General features: G+C 45.8%; 4 long non-coding RNA genes across 5 annotated transcripts; 1 reads left to right on the forward strand and 3 right to left on the reverse strand.

The window, feature by feature from the left end:
• Positions 1-532: 532 nt before the first annotated feature.
• LOC111934871 (uncharacterized) lies at positions 533-1,721 on the reverse strand. Of its 2 annotated transcripts, none has more exons than XR_002867463.2 (3): positions 1,493-1,721; positions 731-796; positions 533-614 (listed from the first exon to the last, which is right to left on the reverse strand). It is a non-coding gene; the product is annotated as an uncharacterized LOC111934871 (long non-coding RNA). The 2 variants fall into 2 exon arrangements; XR_002867464.2 differs by lacking the exon at positions 1,493-1,721 and adding an exon at positions 1,066-1,293.
• Positions 1,722-5,628: 3,907 nt separating this feature from the next.
• Positions 5,629-7,776, reverse strand: LOC147650999 (uncharacterized). Its single transcript, XR_015274972.1, has 3 exons — positions 7,623-7,776; positions 6,033-6,551; positions 5,629-5,892 (listed from the first exon to the last, which is right to left on the reverse strand). It is a non-coding gene; the product is annotated as an uncharacterized LOC147650999 (long non-coding RNA).
• An 8,367-nt stretch (positions 7,777-16,143) lies between these two features.
• Positions 16,144-16,515, reverse strand: LOC111934872 (uncharacterized). The gene is made up of 2 exons (XR_002867465.1): positions 16,448-16,515; positions 16,144-16,373 (listed from the first exon to the last, which is right to left on the reverse strand). It is a non-coding gene; the product is annotated as an uncharacterized LOC111934872 (long non-coding RNA).
• A 128-nt stretch (positions 16,516-16,643) lies between these two features.
• On the forward strand, positions 16,644-21,419 carry LOC111935065 (uncharacterized). The gene is made up of 2 exons (XR_015274975.1): positions 16,644-19,355; positions 20,629-21,419. It is a non-coding gene; the product is annotated as an uncharacterized LOC111935065 (long non-coding RNA).
• The last annotated feature ends 2,744 nt before the right edge of the window (positions 21,420-24,163 follow it).

The following is a 24,163-nucleotide window of genomic DNA, read 5'->3' on the forward strand; positions in this document are numbered from 1 at the left end:
ATGGGCAGAGAGACCAAGGGTTTGTACCTGCTCACAACAACACAGCTCAGACAGCCATGGTGCTTGTGTTCCCTCCTTTGCCACCCCAGCAATGGCTCCAGAGCCTTCCAGGGGCAGTGAAGAATCCCAACCAACCCTCTACCTTCAAAGGTGGCTATATTGCACAGTGACTATCTATCCCTGAGACGTGGATTTTTACTCGGCCTTGCAACCTGAGAAATAACAGGACCAATTCTCATCCCACCATCTATTCCCATCCTACTTACCTGATCTGAGTTTAGAAAAAATTTGTCTGTGTTGTCTGTGTTGGATATGCAGCATACCTGCAAAGCAGGTCCAAAGCAGTGCACAAGAGCTGGATGTCAAAACATAATATTTCTCTTCTGATCGTTTTTTAAAATATGTAATGGTTATGGTAATCTTTTTTCTAGCTCTTATTAGCCTTATAGCTGTATGACTTAAATTATTACTCATTACCACATTACCACTTCCATAATTTATATTGTTTATGGTCTTGCCACTTTAATTATTTAATTTTGAAAAGTATTTTGGAGACCTGTTTGTCCGGTGCAACATACTGTGTCAGCCTGCCACGTCTTGTACTGCTGTGATTTCTGGCAGTCCCATTGCACAGGAAAGGAAACAGCAAAACAAAAAGAGTCCTCAGCCTTGTCACCTGCATGAAACGAGCCCAGACTGATGGGTTTGTTCCATGAGTTATCGTTCTCACCTCAGTTGCATTGGTGGGATCCTCTGTTATTACTGAGCACCAAGAACAGGCTCTACACAAAGGCCTCTGAAGGAGGAATTAAAAGGCATTGCACGCTTAGTGAGGCTAAATGAGTATTCAAATTGGCTAATAAAAAAGTAATGAGGAATGCCTACAGCCCTGAGCCACCTAAAGAAAATCAACAAATGCCAGCTACAATACAAACACTTTCCATGGTCAGAAGTGGGGATTTCAAACCAAGGCACTGAGGGCTTATGGGGATGACAGGGGAGAATGACACAGGAATTGCATCTGCAGGAGGATGTGCAAGGGAAAATCATGGGACAATTTCTCACTGAAGGCAAAGACAAATCCAGTCCACAGAACTCCCATCAAAAACAGGACACACAGGCAGACTCCTGCACCATCCTACCAAGGAGGAAAACCTCCCCTTGGTATTGAATGGTCTCATTTAGAGCTCAGCAGTGGACTGGCAGGCTTCCTTCTTCAGCTTTGAAGCTCAAAGAGTATCTCTGAAGGACATCCTCAGGTTTGGGTTCAGGTTCTTCCCAGCCATCCCCAGGTTGCTGGAGGGGTGGTTTGCCACCACACATGGTTTCATAAAGCCTAAGGCCATGCTCCCATTGCATCATAGTGGTTCCATAGCATGGTCCAGCTTGGGATGCTTATCCCTGGGCTCACTCTCCACAAACACATGTGAATTTAGCCCACTTGAGGCTCCCCACCTTCAGATGAGTATAATTGACCTCTGGTGCTTCCTACCTCCTTCCATCAATGGTGGGATCTTAAATTCCATGTCTTAAGCTGGGGTAGATAAAGTTGGTGAGATGAGTGTTGTTCTAGGGAAAACACCACAGTGCACAGAACTGGAATTGACACCCAACCACCTCATCCCAGGTCATCCCATGGGGGATGAATGAGAGGAGGAGGTGATGGTGGAGATGTGTCTCTCAGAAGCATGTGAAGAGAACAATACTAAACATTGTGAGATGCTCAGGTGCCCTGTAGACCATATAAGTGTCTATGACAAGACAGTGAGAATAATTAGCTCAACAGCTGTGGGTACTGATCAGGAGCATTTTTAACAATATCCTGTCATGTTTGGGTCTATTACTACTGTCCAATGAGGTGTGATGCAATTTTTCCTGGAGATAGCTTTTTTCCAGGAAGCACTGAGGTGAGCTTACATTTCAGTAGATATCTTGAGGGTCCTTGGCATATTTTGTCCCTCATTTAAAACTCAAAGCACCTTTTAAAAATGACAAGACAGAGAACTTGAGTCTAACAGACCTGTAGGAATAAAAGCTCGGTCTGCAGGTCCAAGTATTAGAGTGCAAATGAGCTCAAAAGCAGGCCAAGCAAGATTTAGAATGCATACTTAAATGGGTAACAGGATTTCCTGGCCTTCCAGGATCAAAATATTTCCCTCAGCAGGAGAGTTGTTATTATATCTCTTGCGCTATTTATCTCTTCTGCTCAAGAACAGTGGCTTAGCAAAGCAGCCAAACTTCGAAATGTGAAGGAACAAGGATGGAGAAGTTACACCAAGTGTCATCCTCAGAGTACCCCAAGTCCAAGCTGGGGTGACAGCCTGCAGTGTCTTCACAACAGGCGTCTCTCACACCCTCCAGCACGACTCCTTCTCCCTGAAGAAGGCCAGCAGAGGAGGGCAGGGAACACTGACTTCCACATCACAGCTAGAAATGACAGGAGTGTGAAATAAGAAAATCCTGGAAGAGAGCCAGGGAATGTGTTTTCCAGAAGCATTTAATCTGCATTTGGGCTAATTCTGATGTATTTGTGTCTCCAATTCTTTGTTTCCCTGTTGCCTGTATAACTCTTGATTGGAACATTTGACGTCGCTTTTGTGAGTTCCTAAATCCAATCCTCTCTGATGATGTACATGAATGTGCATCTGATGGATGTTTTCCAGCACCTTTTTGTTGCCTCAATTAAGGGATAATGAACAAGAATTGTTCCTATTTGTAAAACATCTCTTGTTATTTCCTGCTTCCCAATTGGTTGGACAATATGTCTTAATTAAACACAAAGCCTTGCAACTTCTTTAAGGAGAGAGAGGCGGGAACTGGGAAGAGAGGAAGAAAAGGAGGAGGAAGGGAGAGGTGGGAGCCATTTGTACTTACAGTGACTTGCTTGCAGAGGCATTTTTGATTTGTTGCACTAATGGTCACCACCTTGCAGTTTTCTCTGCTACTGGGGCAATGGGTAAGAACATCAGAGCAATCTCCACTCAAATCCATAACTTTATAGAATACCAAAATCAATGCCTCAGGGAATAAGAAATGAGATGTAGACCCTTTCATTTTTAGATATCAGACAAAATCTAGTTCATCTCCCAAGGTGCAAAGAGAAATAGCCATCACCTGCTAGGTCCTGTGTAACATAAGTTTATAGATAGGTAAAATAAAATAAAATAAAATAAAATAAAATAAAATAAAATAAAATAAAATAAAATAAAATAAAATAAAATAAAATAAAATAAAATAAAATAAAATAAAATAAAATAAAATAAAATAAAATAAATAAAATAAAATAAAATAAAATAAAATAAAATAAAATAAAATAAAATAAAATAAAATAAAATAAAATAAAATAAAATAAAATAAAATAAAATAAAATAAAATAAAATAAAATAAAATAAAATAAAATAAAATAATAAAATAAAACCAGAAGACACTGCACTGTATCTGCATCAGCAGAGATCACAGGAAAGATGAGGTCATGAATGTTCAGCAAGCTCATCAGTGTGGGTTGTTATCTAGCAGGGTGGAGGGTGAAGGTCCCTTTGCACTGCCTCTGCTGTGAACGGAGAGCAGGCATGTCATGCTGTCTTTCACCAACACACATTTGATTATATGATTCTAAATCACATCCCTCCAGATGTGAGCACAAGCATGTAACATGCAATTTCATGTTTTAGTCCAATTAAAGGTATTACAGAGTGTCATCTATCCTGCCCATGAAAAAGCAGCTTTAGCTGATCTTTGGCCTCTAAGATCTCTGACTCCTGATTAAACAAGCTTTGTCATTTTTGGATAAAGCCCAGAATGGATGATGGTGTCAGCCCTGGGTCTGTTAGGTCTTGCTGCCTCTGCTTCCCTTTCCAGTGAGCGCAGGGTGTGACATTTGTGGGCAGGATCGGATTACGAGCTCCCATGCCATCGCTGACTAATGGAATTCCATCTCTCCTCCCTGCTCACCGTCTCTGCCAAACTTCCCCATCCGCAGAGGACGAGGGGCGACCGCAGCAATCGCTCGCCCCACGCAGGGAGCCTGGCCCCTGGTTTAAGTGGAGCCATATGTTTAATGCATAACACACAGCGCTGGCAAAGGAGGGAGGCGATAGAAGTCTTTGGAGCCTGTGTTACACATGCAAATATCGCCTGTGAAAGGCAAGTCTGTCTCCTTTGACACTGCTTGTAATCCTGATGTCATCCTCTTCACTCCCTCTCGCACACACGGTGTTTATTTTGTCACGGTGCATCTGAACACAAGACTAAAACCCTGTGGGGCAGCAGAATTTTGCACATTTTCAGAAGCCAAGTCTTCATCCCCACAGAATATGTACGTTTAAATATAGAAAAGGAGAGTCATGACAGAGGGATGAGGGAATTGCATCTGGTGTTTGTCATCGTAACGTAACTCTGTAGTGGCATCTGTGAGCCTAGAGTAGCTCCAGCTGAAATAACTGGACAACCCTTTCTCTCTGCTGGGATATCCCAAGCAAACCCATGCCCTGAGCTCTGCTTTTTCTTTATATTTGCTCCAAGAAATCTGGAAGCAAATATTGGATCTGTGCAGCAAAAATATTCCATTTGCTCTAGTGTATCTAACCCATCTGTAGCTGAAAATGAGGAGATACTGACAGATGTTACACTCCATGACTTTGTGTGGAGAAAGGAAGGGGCTTTAACCTATCTAAATCCTGGCATCATCTCCTGGTTCACAAAATCAAGAGCAGCAGCATAAGCATCTCCCATTGCTCTGCCTCAAAGTCCCAGTCTGAAAGCACCTTGCCAGATAAGGAAGAGCTGAATCTCCACGGTCCCCTCAAACCCCAGCTTCTCTGAAGCTGGCAGTGAAAGGACGAGCTACTTTGTTCTCTGTGTTGATACCATGTAAAATGTGCTTAGGTACTCCAGAGATGGAGGCTCCTGTAACAAAGAGATAAGCTTGAGGTAGTGGCAGCTCTGGTGATAGGGACAGGGATGTTTGAGTGCTGGACACAATGCTGAGGCTCTCAGGAAGACATCAAATGTGCTGATAAGAATATTCCCCATCCAGGCAGAGCAGAGACCCGGTGGCCAGACTTTTATCTTTCCCCTCACATGGGCCCCCTCCTCTCCTTTGTGATGAAAAGGCTTGTGCTTACACCAAGGGAAATAAAAAGTGCCAAACATCCCTGGGGCTCTTCTTCCTCAGGAGGGGACTGTGCCAGCTTGGCACTCTTCTCTTTTCCCCTCCTTTCCTTCTCAACATCTCATCTTTTCCTGGCTCCTCCAGTCCCATCCCTGCCCCTCCTGCCTGTGCCTTGCCCCAAGAGCTGGTAAAGCCATGGACATCCCAGTGGGAGAATTGTTGCTCTGTGCACAGGGGAAACCATAGGGTTTATTCCTTTCTCCACTACAACTTAAAATAATTCCGCTAGCCACTCAATAATTAATGCTTATGAGCACTGATTCAGCATGTCAGGAAGAGAATTTTGCACTCTTATTGTAGTCTTTTGTAATTGAATCTTATGCTGTTATATTAGTGTGGCCCCAGGTGAGTATGCAATAGCTGAGGGGGAAAAAAGGTAAGATAAAGGAATTACAATAGAGCCAAGCTAATGTGAGAACAAGGCAATGTCTTCTGTGCCTCAAGGTGTTAAGTTAATCTCTGATAAGTTATTAACTTATTAATGGGCTGAGAAGGGATGAACTACTTTTCATCCAGAGTCCCAAGTGCTCCTTGTTTTCTTTCACATGCTTCTCCTTGTCAACTAATTCTCCTTCAGCCCTGTTCCCCCATTGCCCTGCCTCCCTCCACATATCCTGTTTCAGCCAAAATGAAATCCTCTCAGAGAGCTGCTCTGTGCAGTCATCACATTGTGCTCAATGCCAGGGATGTGGGGACTTCAGGAGAGATTCAGGGACAGAAACCTGAAAGGACGAAAGATAAAGAAGTCATTACAGAAGTTTCTAATTAATCTCTCCTCAAGTTGTTGACTAATCACTGATGTGGAAAAACAAAAAGAGTGGATAGGGGTCTTCAGATAAAAAAAGGACTTGGAGTTATGCACCTCGATCCCAGCTCTCAGTTCAGTGAGTTTCAGTGAGAGTTCCTCCTCTCAGGTCCCAGTGTATGATCAACATCATCTCAGCATCATTTGAAGTCATGGCCTTTGATTCCAGTTCCTCCAAAACCAGAGCAGAAATTTCACACTGATGAAATGGGGTGAAATTCAGAAAACCTTTTGTTGAGGGAAGAGGGACAGGTCCAGTCTCGTTCCTGTAGGATGTGATTTCTCCTTATAGTTGGATTGCCTTTGCCACTGAACTGTCTCAGTAATCCTTCCTTTTGAAGCCACTGTCATGCTCAAGGGAGGCTGTTCCCTCTCTGTCCCCATTGCAAGTCTCAGAGCACAGATTGAAAACCACAGCTCATACCCTCCTCCAGGTCTCTTCTGCCAAGGAGGGGCATCTCCCAGTGGTGCAATGAGGGTGTACTTAGCTGGTGGTCACAGGGTTCAAAGCTCGCCTTTAAATGTGCTTTAACAAAGGATGGGTCCAGAATTTCTGCCCAGAGCTGCTCCTTTCACCTGGCCAAAAAATGAAAAGGGAAATGGTTTAAACATGGTGGGTTGAGTGGCCATTCCCTTGGCCCAGAGAGGCAGAGTTAGAGTGAGTCAGCACATGAACACAACAGATTTCTGACTCCTGTAGCAGACCAGAGACCTCCCTGCAACACCCCACCAGAGCATGGAACTGTTTCTCCAGTGTTAAAAACAAACTGTGCTTTCAAGCTTCCTTTCCAAGCTCAGACACCAGTGCTGAGATTGCAGGAAGCAGAAAAAGGATACTGTTCGTTATAATCTGCAGAAGATGATGAACCTGATAATTCTTCCAAAAAATCAATGACCTTTTAGCTGGAGAATGGCACAGGCCATTGCATGCCTTAGGGAAAAGCAGAGGGGGGGAAATAAAAAATAGCCAGCAGCCAACTTTGGAAAAACACACAAGGGGTCTCCTTCGAATTACCTAAGGCTTCAGCCCAAGTCTTTCTGTTTGCTCAGAGACAGGTTGGCATCTCTGTCTGTGCTGCTGCTGCTGCTCCTGCACGGGGTAGAGAGCTCATCAGAGCATGAAAGAGATTGTGATAAAGATACACTGACTGCCAGCCTCCTTCCATTGGAAACAGGCTCAGCTTCATATCTGAGTGACATCTCAAACACCAGCACCAGAGAGGGGGAGGGAGGGAGCTGCTCTTTCTTTGCCCTTTCTGGTTTTGATATTATGATTATTATTTGCAATTATTCATTGCTAGGGCAGCTTCTCAGGTATATAAATAGAGGCAAAAGAAGTCCCCTTCCCCCTCCTTGCTTCAGTGCATGCTGCTCTTTCATGCTGCACCCAAGCTGATTGAATTGTTTGATAGATAAAAGCCGTAGTTGAAGATTCCCCTGCATCCCCACTTTGTGAGCTATTCCCATGCTAGTTCTGCTTTCCAGCAAAATCAGCTGTGCATATAAATTTTCAGACTCATCTGGATGAATTCTCTTCTGCCAGCCAGCTGTTTGAAAGCATTCCTTGACACCACATGCCATTTGCTCTGTGGTAGTTGGCTGGCACTGGGATGTTGCTGCTCTGCCAGGATGTGATGCACTTCTCACCATGATGGGGAAGAGGGAAAAACTCCTTCCATCTCCAGAGCTTGCCCACAGTGAGTGGGCTAGTCCATATGAATGCTTTTCTAAGCTTTGCCAGCTGAGAGCAGCTTCAAAATGGTCTTCTGTCAGCTGCAGTTCATAATTCATGCCAGGTCCATAGGAGGATACCACAGGAACCATCACCAAAACACTTTATTGTGTCATAGAACCACTTACATTCGGGAAAGTAAGATGCCTTGCAGACATCCAGCCAGCAAAACACAATGACTTACAGGTGACCAGGTTAAATCTGCACTGTCCCAAGTGCCTCATGAAACCATTGGTGTGTTGTTCTCCCTCTGTAAATAGGGGGAAACAATGGCATTGTACCACCTCACAAAGGTATTCTCAGGATGAGTGCCCCAAGTGACTAAGATTCTCACATCTTGCAGCATCAAAGGCCACAGAACACTTAAGAGGAACAGTTTTGCTTCAACAAGGCAGTATAAACATAACCAGAGATGGGAAAAAAGGGTTTTCATGTCTCAAAGAGTAACTTTGGGGAAGGACAAAGGAATCATTGCACATCCTTACCAACCCAAATAATCCAAATTGTCATTCTCATTCATGTTTATGAAGTGTCAAGATCTGTAACCGTTTTCACTAAGACCTAACACTTGACCAAATTTTGAGGAATCAAAAAGAAATTGTGAAAAACCTCATGGTTATGACCATAGTGTAAATACAGGGAAGCAATCCCAGACCACAGCCAATACCTCATTGTCAGGAGATAATCATCCAAGCAGACTCCCAAGTGGTGAATTCTAGTGACAAATGGGAAGCAGACCTCCTCACAGACATGGGAATGCAGGCATTCTGTGTGTTTTTCTTCATGAAACCATAAATCATCCACAGCATTAAAATGGCTGTAGAGCAGATAAAGGGTCTCTGTGTAGCTGGGCAGGAATCTGAGGCCTCCTTTAAACACAGGAGCTGGAATCAAGCAGTTCACGCCAGGCTGATGCACATGATCACACTGACTCCTTGAGTGAAGAGTTATTGTTTGAGGAATACCAAGCACAGCACTGGTTTACCATCTTCCTCAGCCCTAAGGGTGTTCACAGTCCCCCAGCCAAAGAAAGCAGAGGACACCAAAAATGAATCCAGCACAAGCATACGTGTACAAGCAAACCTGATCACACAGCTTTCAGTTTGAAGTTTGATAATGTCTGGCTGTTCCTCTGACCAGGCCAGCTCCCAAAGGTGCTAAGCTGGTGCAATGAATGGAGCCCAGGACATGGGAGCAGCTCAAACACAGGTTTTATTTTCCTTGGTTATCAACAGTTGTATCTAGTCAGGGGGAATGTCACTTACCTCCTCCATGCCCTACCTGCCTTCAGTCATGTACAAAACAGAGAGGATGACTAGTATTTAACTTCCCCAAGGGAGAAATGAAAGTCACTGCACTTGCACTGTTTTCCATGTCCCTTAACCTGCACTTACAACACCCTTTGTGTCCCCAGAATTACTGCCCTCTGATGCAGCATTATCCCATGTTGACTTGTTGTCATGTTCATGGCAGCACGACATTCCCTGGGGAAAAAGGGCTCCTGGCAGTAGTGCTCTGAGAGACCCTTTATTATATTGATGCCAACAGAGATTGCCTCTTTGATAAATGAGCATGTACCTATGAATAAATACAGGAGTACATTTTATATGTATTGTATATCTGCAGTGACAAGGGTAGAGTTTTGTGCAGGCGTGTGCTTTAAATATGCATGGAGGACACAAGGCAGCAGGAACTGGCAACCGTGGGCTGCTGCCTGTATATTCCAATGCCAAATGGAGGATCCCTGGCTGTCATCTTGACAAGATGTTTCCATTGCATCCCTGTCTTGAAGCAGTTGGAAGATACCCACTCTGCACACTGGCTGGGTAGGATACTCTCTGGATGTAACAGGACCTCTCTGTGAGCTGGCCAACTCAGCAATGCTGACCTGTCTTCTGGTCTCTCCTGAGGCAAGGAAGTGAAGGGAGTTACACATGTATTCCCAGACTGACACAAAAAAGCAATTGCACATGAAAATTACTGTCCTCCTGGGAGGCCTTCCTGGAGGTGCTGAGTGAGTGCAGGATTGTGCTGCAATGCTTTGGTGCACAGCAACAGCTGGGAAGAAACTGATCCAAAATGGTTCAAGGAGCAGTGCCAGATTTCAAAGGCCATTTTAGTTTCCCAGGCTTCCCAATGAACAGCACCACTTCTGCCACAGCACTGGGCCTGGGAGCCCACCCCATCCTCCCCTGGCAGAAATGTCTGTGTGCTGCCCTGGCTGCAGAGCAGTGTGGGGAGCGACCACCACGCAGAAATCGTCCCCAGCAAGGAGCCACTGCAGGGGTAGGGAACAGCATTTCTCTCAAAGGGTAAAGCTTTCCCCAGAGTGCTCAACTGAGAAATGCCAAGGAGCTGGCCCAATCCAGGTTTCATCCTCACAGCCAGGTATGCAAGAGAGGAATCGAGAAGGAAGACAGAAAACACCTTTGCCGTTCTCATACCTCCCCAAAACCAGCTCACAGTCCCTGGAGGAGGGAATAGCAGCCTGCCCCATACCAGTCACCTCCCTGCCTGACACCTTGCCTCTTTCCAGGGAGCAAAGGAAACACATTTCCCAGTTCCTGCTGACCCTGCCTGAGCAGCTCCTTGTTATATTCTCCAAAAAGTTAAGAAGTTGTCTGAATACCACAACGTCAAGGTGATGGTTACCAAGGGAACTGAAAGGAACTGGCCAGGAGAAGGTCAGACTTTTCTTGGTATTTTTTTGTGCTTTATCTTGGCTGAATGCTTTTCCAGACAAATCAGATGGGTGTCTTTCTATCCTGGAGAAATAAAGCCATCATATACTTGAAAAAAGACTGATAAAAGCCAAAAGGGGTAGCTAAGATTTCCCACAACTGCACACCATGTTCTAGGGGAGCTACCCTCAAAATCACCTATGATGGGAAAACCCTGTAGCACCATCACCAACTGTGATTTCAATTGAGGGGCATAACTAGGAAGAGCCCTGCAGTGAGGAGTTTAAAACTGGATTTGCTTAAAGGCCACAGTAGAGATACAGAGTAAAAATATCTCCAGAGCATAAAATAGAAAACTGAACCAGCAACTTGCCTGAAGTAAATCAGCACAGCCCTTGGAGCATTTGCATTTTCATGGATTTATGGCACTTTCACCAAGAGGAAATTCAGCTCTCCAGGAAAGACAGTGAAGCTGAGGTCTAAACATAAGATCCCACACACCAGATCATCATCCGACCACACAGTGACAGAGATGTGGAATGATTTCTGCTATAATAAGAATCCCCAGCTGTGAAATTAAAATTAGTTAGCTAAGTAAAAGCAGAGCCTTCATATGCCAGTTGCTCAGCGTGGTTCCCCTGGCCACAGAGGACTGGGCTTCTGCTCTTTCAGGGGGATGGCTATCCAGGGAGCAGGTTCATTTTTCATGCTGCATATGGCAACTATTGTGCTACAGCTGCCAGTCACAGCCTTGATTTGCAGTGCTACTGGTACCCCCAACAGCTGCCTGAATTCAACGAGACACAGGAACCAAGGAATGGCCATTTTAAGCTCTTGGTGGGTGTTGAATACCAGCTGCTTCCAGTTTTTCTCTTCTAAGAGCCCTGCCAAGCATCCTTACCTTCTGCACTTCAGTTTGGATCTCTATCAAAGTTTTTCCTTACGAAAAACACTCCTGCTAATGAAAACCTGTAACGTTGCTGGCCCCAGTTGTGAGTACTGCTAATGGCAGGGGGGCCTCAGGAGACCCCATTTTTGTACACCAGAGCCACTTGACATTAGTCAATATTAGCTGCCCTTCCAATCCCTGATAGGGTCAGACAAACGAGCTCTCTCTACTGTAAACAAAGAGCTGGCTCCACTAAACAACTAAATGTCAAGGCAGGTCAGCCAAGGTGTAATCAGCTCTCATGGCATAGCTGTGAGCTGCAAGGTTTGGTACAGGTGGCCAGGCAGACTACTGCTGGGAAAGAAACTCTTCCCCAGCTCAAAAAGGAAATCAAAACTCTCACCTCCAGCTTGGCCTTCACAAAAGAAAGCCCAGCAAATCAGGCTGATCAGTCAATGACACATGGTTTTGAAAGGTTTTGATTTTGCGGACAAATACGTGTTTCCAGCACCAAGGTCCTTGTGGTTTGTGCTGAAACAGATGTTTTAGTGCTGAATTTGTGGGACTGAGGGCTTTTCTCCACTCTTTCTTGAAGGAAATGTCAGTGCAAGTAGCCTTCACGATCTGCTCATGTGCAGCCTTCATGCTCTGTGTGTGTGTGGCAGGGAGACTGGGCAGTGGGAGCTGCCAGTGCAGGTGGCCCTGAGCATAGCTCTCACCAGCAGGCATTCATCAGGCCTGGGATGGGCACACCTCCAGATGATTTACTGATATTTACTATTTAAATGCCAGGAGATCATTTAGTCCTGCTGAGCAGACGCTCAATAACAGCAGAGAGGAGCCATCTCCTGCCAGCCCACCCTGCCTCCTCCATCATTTAATGCCAAGCATGGAGCCCTGTCCTTGCTCCCAGGGCTCACTGTGGAGCTGTGTCACACACAGCTCAGCTCCCCCAGCCCTTGCTGCCCTTCCCACCCCTCCACCATGCTTTGCAAAGTCAGAGGCCCCTTAGAATTCCCAGCATCAGGACCCAGCAAGGAGACTCATTTGAGGTATCTCCTAAATGGGACAGACAAAGCTCTGTTCCCTTCCCAGCCCCCTGTGGGGATAACAACCTCTGCACTGCTGGTATCCATCTCTGTTTCTCAGTGTCAGCTTTTGCACAGCTCTTTAGCCTTGTCCATCTGACTTAAAACTGCCCTTTCTTAGCAAGCAAGGCCCCTGCCCAGCGTATGACAAAGTGTATCAGTGACCTTGCAATAATAATTCGCTGTCCTGACACAGGCAGCTGGAACACAGGGGACCTTGTCCACTTAAAAACCATCACCACGCTTCTGGGACTCTGCATCCAGCAGTACCTGAGATGACTGAAACAGGAAGAGTTTTTGAAAACCAATTTGCTCTCCACTCTTTCTACCCCTTTGTTTGCATTTTCTATTTCTCTCAGCGTGGGGGATGAGGCTCAGTACTCGTCTCATGTTTATCAGCGCTTGGCTCTTCGATTGTCACTTTACAGCCCTGTCTGCGGGCCCTGCAGGTGGCACTTGCTTTCCCCTAAAGAAATAGCACCCCCACAATTTTTCTTCCGACTTCTGTCCAAAATCTGAGTAGTACAAGAATGTTTCTGATGGTGTCAGGCTTTATAATAGTTCATTCATTTCAACCTTAAATTTGGGACTGAATTTGAGCTGGCAGTAGCTCTTTAATATACAGGACCTGTCTTATTACATCTCTGTCTAATGCATATTTGGGAGCTTTCCCTGAAAGCTCTTGTATAAAGGAGTATTATGACATCAGGAAGTCTAAAAGTACCTGAACTGCAGATGTGATAAATTCAGCAGGATGATACGTGCCTGGAATTAGTAGTTATCTTTTTCCATTGGCAAATGGCCACCTGGGCTCCATCCCCTGGGATAGCTGTAGAGAACAGCCAGTTTGATGAGCCTAACCAGCCATTGGATGTCACTTTGGCTCCACACTAATTCAAGGGAAACAGCATTTATCTGGCAGCCAGGCAGCCAGCTCTTCGGCAGCTGAGAGTTTAATTATCAAAGGTTCAGGCGAATCTTGCTCTTGCTATCTCCAACCAGCTGCTGCAGAAAAAGAGACCTTCTGGCCCCATCCAGAAGTTTGTGAATCTCTTGCAAGTTCCCTTTTGCTGATAAAATGAGTCCCAGCCCATTTGCCCTTTCCTGTGAAAGCTCTGGGCTTGATGACACTAGAAAAAGGAGAGAGTGAAAATAATGCAGTGGGGAAGGGCTGTGTGGATGGGGCTGAGCAAGCAGCAGTCAGCAACGGGAGCACTGGGCAGGCTCCAGATGGTGCTTTGATCCAGCCGTGGAGGCTTGCACTGATGGATGGATGTGGGCACAGCTTCCTCAAACTGCAGGATGTTGTTCTTTCACAGCTTCATTCTGCAGGGGAGGAGATGCTGCCTGGCCTCTGTTCAGGCCAGGTGAGCTGTGTTTCTGCTGGTGGTGGACCTCAGCCTGAGCGGTCTCAAAGCAAAACACAAGGGCTACGCCTCCCCATCCCACTCTTCAGCAATCCAGTGGGAAGGGTGGGGACTGGAGGGGGCAGAGCAAGCAAGCTGAAGGCAAAACAGGAAGAGGACACTCTCTGCAAAGGCAGCTGTTTGCTCAGTATGTCTGCAGGAGTAAAGGCCAGAAGATTCACCAGGAAAATTAGCGAGGGAAAAGGTGACAGCAAACAAAGCCGCCTTTCCCTCCAAGAAAACAAGAGTCCAGTGAGTGAGGAATGTGGAGGAGGTGTTTGGCTCATAGGGACTGTCCTACTCCACTCTTCACTCACTCTGCCTCAGTGCCTCAGACATTTTACATGATTCTCCCACATCTGGGTCCAGGAATCCCTGAATTCCTCTCTCAGCCTTTCTATCAACCACAGTCATTCCAAAACCAAAGGCTGTTGGTACTCTCCCATGTTCTGCTCAATATCCAGCTCTAAGTGGGACAACCAAAACACGAATGAGGTGCCATTTCCTATAGATCCTTTGCACTTCTGTGTCAGGGATGTCCCTGCCCTTCCAGCCCTGCAGTGGCTGGTTAATAACTGGGCCACTTAAGTGCCTATCAGGGAAGTTGGTAACTAATGTGCAAGTGATGCACCTGCTTTTCCTTATTCTCAGGCTCTCTGCAGACACAATCAGACACAATTGGCCACTCTCAAGGCACATTTATCTTTTCAATATGAAGGCAAGAGACTCAATTATCTTGTTCAAAAGCTAAGATTCTAGTGAGAAAATTAGTTATCCTCCCCATTTTTCTCCAAAATGCCATCGGGAACCATCATAAGCAAATACTATCAATCACTATCTGTTTTTCCCAGTCTGCCTGAGCTATCAGTAGGGTCCCACATAAGGAAATACATTGTCTCTACTCCTCTCCCAAGAAAAGTCTCTCCAAAGCTTGGGCATGACTTTTGTAGTTGAAACTCCAATAGCATAGCTAGATACAAGAGAACAAGAGAGCTAAGGGCATGTGTGAACCTGAAAGAGATGGAAGGAGCAGGAACCCATAAATACCTGTTTTACTCTTTGGAAACATAGTGCCCTTCCTGCCTCTTTCCCACCAACTCAAATAAACTTGGAAGCCACCCAGCCAACTGCTTCAGATGGAAGAGAAACATGCCCTGGTAGGAAGTTCCTGCTAGAAATGTAATCCTGTGCTCCTCCTTGTAGTCCAGGAGCACTGCCACTAAGGGCAAGTTGCCTTGGGTGTCTCATTTTTGCATCCTGCACGAACAAAAGTGTTTATTTAACACCACCTCTGCAGGGTTCCCTCAGCTCCCTGGTCTCCAGACCTGTCAGTTTACTTACAGCACTGCTAACTGCAAACTGATTAGTCCAGTCCCCCTTCCCTTCTCCCCCATGGTTATCACTTTTATTAACAGCAAGGGAGTGATAATGGGGAAAGATGATCAAAGCTGCTGGTATTAATGCAGAGGATTAGCAGTATTTATATTCCAGATCAGTGCAGTCTCAGTGTGAAGAGGGAGCCACCACAAATCAGCCTTTTCCGACTGAGAGTTGCTGCAGTGCCACTGCCTAAATAGCTGCTGGCTAATGAGTCCTTTGCAGCTGGCTGGGGGAAGAGCTCTCTCACTTGGCTACTGCCCTTGTGATATATAAAGTGCCCAGGCTGGCACCCACAGCAGCGTGAGGGTCCCTGACCTCAGGTTTCAAAGTGTTCTCGGGGTCCTGGGGAAAAGGTCCCCCACTGTTGACATCAAGCCAGCTAAAGCTGAGCAAACAGCTAAACTGGTGTAGCCAGCTCATGGTGGGATTGCATCATTATCACAGGAAGGAAAAACACAATTTCCAGCCTAATCTGGGAGCTGTGGGAAGTTCAGCATGCACCATGCTGGGGGAGGGACAGGAGCCAAAAAAATCTGTGCCAGGTTTTACACATAGGGCAGGAGACTAAAATCCTCTGTAACCATCCAAGGAGAAGAGATGTGGTGTTGCATATTGATTCCAGTGAGATTCCAGCAGCCACTCAGTGGCAGGCAGGGATGCAGGGACAGGCAGGTTGCCAGCCACCACCAGCAAACCAAGGTGAAGAGGCTTCACCTGGCAGGGGCAGGAGACCAATGTGGTGAGCAAAGAGCAAATGGAGGATGCTGAAATCAAGGACACTGGGGATGCAAATTTCACTTCACATGCAAAAATGAGGACCCAAGGAAAGTTTCCACTTCTCCTCTGCATCCCCTGAGGACACTTTCAGGGACTCCACTATTCTCAGAATGCCCACAGAAAGGCCCCATTGCAGCATCCCTTCCAACCAAAGAGCAATATATAAATGTTCAAAGATAAACTGAGGAGCAAAGACAACTTTCCAAGCTACTCAGTCTGTGTAAGGTGACTAAACTTCAATATTGAGCCAAAGACTCTCATCCAAAGCCATGGCATTCTTATAAATAAATCTTCACAAAAGGCTGGAGAACAGACATCTTGTCCACCAGCCTCAGGCAGATTTTGCTGTTAGCCCATGAAGAAAAGAGAATCCTGGGTTTGATGTCCAAGTTTGAGCACTGCTATTTGGGCCATAAGGTGCTTCCTCAGGAGAACTAACTGGAGACTGAACAGGAGCTAGTAAGAAACAAGAATCTTGAAAATACCATTTGTTTGCATATAATTTAGGGTCATTAATACCTTCATCACCAGCTAGAGTTATCTTTGACTATCTACACAACTATTCCTTCTCCCCAGCCCCAACCTGTTGTTCACCACTTTCCATCTCTCCTCTATGCAGTGCAATAATATCATAGAAGGTTTATTTATATCATCATAATTGGTTGCTGTGGAGACAATCATTATGTCACAAGCGTAGGCCCGGGAGCTCTGGGTGTAGAATGAATTGCAAAGGGGCTGTGGAGGTGAGCCCTGTGGTTTTAGTGCTCACTCCCATCTTCCTGCTCACACCATGGACCATCTGCATCCACACACAAGCCCAGCTCCACTTGCAGATGTTGGTCCCACATGTGGCCCTGTGCAAACATGAGCTGACTTGCTCTGGTAAAATCTCAAAGCAGTTTTTACCCACATGGCAGTGACAGCTGAGGAGACAGGAGACACAATGGTGAACTATAGGAGAAGGCTGGAGTAAGAGGCCAGCAGTGATGCTGCTAAGCCCCTTCCACTCCCACCCCACCCATTCCTGAGCCACTCTCCATACGCGTGCCCAGAAAAAATTACTCTGAAGGTGTGGTACAGCCATGTGTGACCCATGGGGGCTAATAACATTTTACACAACCCCATTACTCTTCCTCACTCATCAAAACTGTTGTGGATTACCCCACTGTCTCAGCCTCACAGCACAGTTCAACCAAGACAGAATTTTCTGGAGACCACAGGCTGCTTCCAAGGTCATGACACCCAGTCCAGTTTAACAGCAGACTGTCATATAGGATGATGTGGGCTTATCATACTCTCCATCTCCAGGATGTGTTTGCCAGCAGGTCATGCTCTGCTTGGGTCGTGTGTATAATCAAAAGGAGCAAGAGATGGAGGCAAGTGTTTCCTCCATGTGCTGCATCCATCCAAGATCAGCAAAACCACTCACTGATTGCCCTCGTCAGATCCAGCTGAAGGTAAATGTAGAAGAGCTGATTGGCAGTAGTGGGTTCTGGATAAATGGAGCTGTTCACCTTGGGATCATGAGTTCAGAGGAAGGTCAGTTCACTGTTGACCACCATTCATTAGCCTCTGGCAGCAGCTCAGCCTCAGTGAAATAAGGAACCAGTCTTGGCTTGGGTCCCAGTGGAAAGAAAGTGTGTGTCACTGCAGTTGCTGTGCTCGCTGGGCTCCTGGCTGGCCCCACAGGAAATAACAGAGCAGTTCAGGGGTCCCACCCTCATGGCTTAGCACCTTCCTGGGGTGGAATCAGCCTGGAATAACACAAAGGAGTTCCTGCAGTGTCTCAGTGCCGGTGGGTGCAGACACGTCTGCTGAGCTCCAGCTCTGGTTCAGAGCTGAGCACCAGGTGCTGCCACCAAGGAACTGCAGCAGGGAAAAGCTCAGACTCAGATGGGGGAGGTAGGAGAAAGGTTCAAGTCTCCTGTGGAAGAAGTGAAGAGAAAGGCAAATAAAATGACTGCAGAGCATCTCACATGTGACGGCAGGAGGCAGAAGGCAAGGTCAGAGCCTCGTGTGGGGACCCTGATCTCAGCCATCAGTGTTGAACAGCTCTGGTGTTAGGGGGGGAAGGAGAAAAGCCTTTCCCCACCCTCCTACCCCTCTCTGCCCTATGCCCAAAGCAGATGTGGGTCCTACAGCCCTACAGCCCACTCCTGTGGGCTTCTCCATTGCAGGGCCACAGGAGACCCTGGGGAGGGAGGGAAATATTGGCCAAACACCATCCAGGTGGCCTGTGGGCCTTAAATTGAGCATTCTGGTACATACTAAAATAAATGCAATAAACCAGGTCAGTATCACTGGCGTGAAATTCACTTATTGTTTTAAATCATCGTTATCACCATCATAATTAAAATCAAGCAACAGCTTAAAGAAACTAATGAAAATTTTTATACGTGAACTTATCACAGGAAGGGGGAAAAAAATATAAAGTGAAAATGTGCCTGTATTGCTAATAAATATTATTGGAGGGACTCCCAGCTTTTCACATTACCACAGTGTGATATGACAGCCTATAATGGATTACTCAACTGCCCGAAGCCATTGTAGGAATAAATCCCTTTTAATATTCATGTGCGGTCTTTGAGAAAATAGATGTAAGCAGTTAATACTTTTCTATAGACAAAACAATGCAGTTTATCAAAACAAAATGTGTGCTTGAAAACAAAAATCACAAAGCTCCTGGACTCATTCTATTTTTTTTTTGTTAATCAGAAAAAATAGGACCCAAAGAAAAAAAAAAAACCAATTTGGAGAGTAACAGTGCATAGGAAGCAAGATGGGGAGAGACAGAATATTAGCAGATGGGGAGGGACAGGGTCAGTAGAAAGGAGGAAAAACATAAGAAAAATGAGTATTTTGTGAATCTGTGGTTGTAAAAAGAGCACAAAAGGAGCTGTGTGAGGAAGGTGTTATTTGGCAGTGGGGCTGGTAGTTGCCCTATAAAGCTCCCAGTGGGACAGGAGGTAGTACATGGCTGGTAGATGAAGATCTGGCACTTCCCAGGAAGGAGGCACAGGGCTCTGTGAGATGTAAGGCTGCTGCTAGGGCTTAGCCATGTTTATAGGACAGTAAAGGATGTAGTAAAAGAGGTGAACAGCAAAGCCTATGTAGTGCCAGCTGAGGGCTGCTCCCTCCCAGCCCCTCTGCTCTATCTTTCTGCTTTTCCTTTTGCAGCTGATCTATAAAACCTACCTGTTTTTTAATCTCTGGTTTGTTTGGGTTGTTTTTTTTCTCCCTTTACACTGCAGATCAAGAGCAGCAGCAGCATAGAGGAGGATTTGTAACTTTTTGTGTGGTCAGGAGTGAGGGAATTGGAGGTTAACCCTTCCTGCCCCAGCTGTTTGTGGGCAGTCGATGCTTGAAGGGAAAACCAGATAGCAAAACAGTCTCAGGGACTGGAGGGAATGTCTGCAGCCTCTCAGAGGTGAGGGGGCAAAAATGAGAGATTCGATCTTACAGCACTGGATGCTGCTGTGATGTGAACCCAACTTTTATTTTGCTGGTATGGTCTGTGGCTAAAAATGGCTGTAGATGTGTCTGAAACTGTGAGGGAGAGAGAGGCAGGAGCTTTTCAATTCCTCTTCTGCTGTGAGATCTAGGCTTCAAAGACAAGCTTAAATTGAAGCATCAGGAATAAATAAGGCTCCCCTGGGACTCGTGTGGCTTTGATATCTGAAGCTGCCTGATGGGTGGAAGAGTTGGGTCACAGATTCCCTCTGCTTGCACATGTTCTGAGAGAGCCTCTGATGCCACCCTTTGTTTCTGGCACAACCACAGCAAATGCAGCTCAGGGTCTGCCTTGGGTTGGGGTAGGTGCCATCCAGGCTGAAGGAGACACCATATTCTTGAACCAAATTCAGCTCAAAATGTAGCCCAAGAGACTGGCAGTGCTCTGAATGCTGCAGGCCTTGGTGAAAGCAGTGATTCTGCAAAGACCCACACGGTGCTTAACTGGACCTTCTTCCAAGTGCCACTGGCTCCCAGGGACCTGCTTGAAGGAATTCAGGATAACACATGTTGAGCTAACTGCAGCACCCTGACGTCCTCCCCTGCTTCAAAATGCTTAGGGGAAGGACACTATCCTTTAAGATATCCAGTTTTATAGCAGTAATTCCAATCATTAGGACAGGAAAAAAATCCATGGGTTACTGTATTAGTGTTTCAGTCCAATCCACTCAACTTTCTCAGATTTTTTTCACATGTAATTTCCAAGGAGCAGTGCAGTTCCCTGGCTGGACAAAGCTTCAGCTGTGTAACCATTTATGTAGCCAGCAGTGTTGGAAAGATTCTATAATTAGAAATATTCCTGGAATGCTTGTAGAGGCAACATTTTTTCTACATACTTTTATTAATTTATTGTAACAGTAATCTTGTCACTGTAAACACCGTGAGAGTCCCTTTAAATGCCAGGTAGTTTTATAGATTGTATTGGGTGATATGAAAATGGGCCAGTTTTATAGGTCATATATTTCTTTGAAATGGAATAGGTCCAGAAGACAATTGGGAACCAGAATGGGGAGAATTCCTCCCTCCCACCTCCTTCCAGCAGAGCAGAGGTGTTTCTTGCTACGAAAGGGAAAGAAAAAGTTTCACCTTCTAATTGTTGTATTGAGTAGCTCATTGACTGCACTTTCTGTTCAATACCTTTTTTACCACTCAGATTGTCTAATCAAAGGCTTTTTCCTTCCTTGGTTTAGCTTTGCAGCCTCTAGCATTGATCCAAAATCAGAAACGAAAGAGAGAAATAGGCTCTGGGAAAAGAGAACACAATTAACACCCAAGCAGCTTCATTTTTTGGGGTGCCTTTAAACATCTTGCACTTCTCAGTCTATTCTCCCATTCTTTTATTTTCCCTTTTGTGTTCCGGAGGTTTCTTTAAGGAAAGCCTTTATCAGATGCTCAGGGAGAAGATTAAAGCACCAGTCACCGAGAAACAGGTTACTTTTTGTGTCCAAGTTCTTAATTCACTTTATTAAAATGTTCCAAATCTTCCTTCAAGAGGAGAGATCAGAAGGACATTTCCCTGTCACCCCTGGCATGCCTTCCTTCCGGATACTTGTGCTTCATTAGAGGCTAAGAAAAACCAAAGTCAAGGCAAGGAAAAGAAGAGAGAACAGGACTGCAGTGACTGGTTAATATGGGATGTGGAGCCTTCTACTTCATGGTCACTGGTACTGCTCTGGCCCCAGGCTGGAAGCAATTGAAAGCTTTTCCCATCTCAAAGACACTTGTGTGAACCGAGTCAGAGATCTCTGGCTATTTTTACCTTTGAGGTTCAAAGACGAGAGCTTTGCAGTGAACAAAGCCAAGCATCCATCCAGCCTGCTGCCCTGCTGCTGAAGGCAGCAAGGAAAGGGCACAGAAAGGGTGAGGATATTGAGTCTGCTTTTCTGGGTACGCTACCTGCTTCCCCCAGCCTCAGGTCAGGCATTGCCCACCTGAAATAATGGCTCTCTGTGGTTAATAAACTTTGATGGATTTTCTTGCATGGCATCATCTGATCTCTTTTTTTCTGCATATCCACAATCTTTCTCTGCACCATCACAACCCTTCCAGAGCAAGGCTGAAGGACCAACACAAGCTTCTGATCTCTAGGAGTGCCTACAAAGCCACTTTTTGTAATATTAAGTTTGAAATCTTCCATATTAAGACCCTTGGAAACAGAAGCAAAGCATGTGATTCTTCTGGGCAGCGCTGGGAGATGTCTTGGGGGAAAAAAAGCATAGATCAGGTCTAAATCCCACTTTGGATCTGTCACCAATTCCTCACATGAAGACACTTCACTCCAGCTCTCCTTTCCCTTCCCTTCCCCTCGGGATTCTCAAACTGGATTTTCACAATTTGTCTGCCCTGCCCCAGGATTATGGCCACAACACAGTGCAGGCAAGCAGTGAGACACACCACCTCCCATAGTGGAAAACTAAAATAAGGATAGGACAGAAACTGCTCCATGCAGCCATGATAGAGGTCTAATGAGGCATCTGCCATGACAGCTTTTCCATGTACCCTGTCTTGGTTTTAAAAGGCCACTTGCTTTGCATAAGTAGCTGCTGTTTTGTAAAGCAAGTGTATACGATGCAGACACTCCTCGTGCTTCCTCAGGGTACAATTGCTTTCTTATCTGTCTTGTACTGCTGTTTCTGTGCAGCTGAAGTAAGTTCTCCAGTGTGAGACTGTAGGGTTAATCTTTTGAGTAGGGAAAGTTAAAAGGGCTGGAGAAAAGCATGGCAGACGTAGAGCAAAGAGCAAGGAGGTGACATCTTGGCAGGCAGAGACAAGGAGTAAGGTGTTCCTGAAAGACAACCTTCATATTTCCCATCAGTGCTGACTCATAAAATGTCAGCTTCATTAAAGGTGAAATACACACAAACTAGTACTTGAGTAGTTTCATACTCAGCAAAGCATCTATGCAATTGGCTTTTCCCCTGCATCTTGACACTTCCAAGCCTTCTGAGTCAAGAGTATCGAAGTAATTTGATATTAAAATGTGTCATCCAGTTAATAAAAACATAGTTGAAGGCTACGTTTTATTTATTATTCAAATTACTCAGTAGCTCCTTGAGGCCTTGGCTGCAACACAGCCCTGCTTAGAACTCAAGAGGCTCCTGCTCCTACCCCAGCCACATCACTGGGGCATTTCAGAGGGCACAGAGGTACAGGTGGGGGATCCTGTTGATTCCCCTGCCCTCCTGACTACTTTTGACATGCCACTGCAGGAGAGGGAGGCCAGAGCTCACTTGCGACAGTCTCCAGCCACTCAGTGTCACTGCCGTGCCTTCATCACAAATATCCCCCTTCTGCTTTCCTAGCAGGCACACTGCCGTGCTCCCTGCCCACCAGCACTCCTGTTCCAGGTGTGGCACAGTACAGCACTCTGCCTGCGGCTATCCTGGTGTCCCGTGTTTATCTAGTCTCTCCTGATGGCTCCCACAACATATTTCCTCTATTTTCAAAGCCCCTTTTTAAGCCGCTTTGAATTCCCTTTGTGTTTAAAGATGTGCTTTGCTCTTGGAGCTCCGTGCACCCTCACCAGCCAGGTTTTAAAAGCAAGGCCGTCGCTGGAAGTTGTCATTGATACGTGATGCAGAACAAAATCCAGCTCGCTCGAATGCAGCTAGATTGGCTCAGCAGGGCTGACAATGGATGAACTGGGTCTTATCAGTGGAGGGAGCAGATAGAACACGGGAGCAGCGTGCAGGGAGCAGATAGCAGCTCTGCGAGAGCAGACAGACAGGCTGCTGATAGTGCAGGGCGGGGGGAAGGTATCACTTTTATTTCCTGACTGGTTTTGAGGCCCTTGTCTCAAAGCTGGCACCTTTCTGACCACAGCCACTGCATTAATGGGGAAAAGAAGCAGAAGTGACGGACAACTCAATGGAGCAGTGCTGTGATGAAAGGTCTCAGCGGGGAGCGTTTGTCCAAATGAGCCACTGCCTCCCTACACGATTTATTCCTTGCTCCAAATGCATTTGTTGGATTTAACGACAAGTTGGTGGCATTTCTGCAATTAATCCTATCAAAGGGAGGTGATTTTACACAGAGCTGGTCCCATATTTCCTAGGCTGTGTTTTTGTTTATGAGGAGAGGGGCTGCCAGCTGTCTCCCAAGTCTGGGCACTAGAGTTCATGGAAAGGAACTGTGGGTTATTAACCAAGTGTCTCCTCCTGACATCTGAAAGCAGCACAGCTAAAAAATACAACCTCAGATTGTCCTAACAAGCAATCTCCAAACTGTAAATATGCAACAGTGAGAGAAAGTATTTCTTTACCAGTGAAACACTTTAATGAGTGGATGGCTCAGCAAATCTTATATGCAGCTGCTTTCCCTGCTGCAGATACTGAGATTTATGGTAGGAAGGGAGGGGAGTTAACAACCAACCAGGGAACTGCAGTTCCTGTATGCTGGGGTTCCACCTCATGTTCCCATTTGACTGGTCTGATCTTTCTACAATTCTCCCTGGTAAAAGCATTAATGGTCCCATTTGCTGGGGTCTTTGGGACAGGAATGGAAGTAGCTCCCAGTGCCAGGAATCATGACCTGGCTAAGAAAGAAGGAACAATCCATCCTTCTGACGAGAGTACTGATGACGCATACCCAAAGACTTCAAATATGGAGTGCTCTTTGAATACTGAAGACCTCATTTGGAGAGAGACAGAATCAATTGAGATTATGTATTTTTTCAGTTCTGAGCTTTTCCATATTCTCCTCCAATGGAGAGGTTCCTAAGCTCTT

This window comes from Cyanistes caeruleus, chromosome 11 (assembly GCF_971803275.1).
Source record: "Cyanistes caeruleus chromosome 11, bCyaCae1.hap1.1, whole genome shotgun sequence".
Lineage (NCBI taxonomy): Eukaryota > Metazoa > Chordata > Aves > Passeriformes > Paridae > Cyanistes > Cyanistes caeruleus.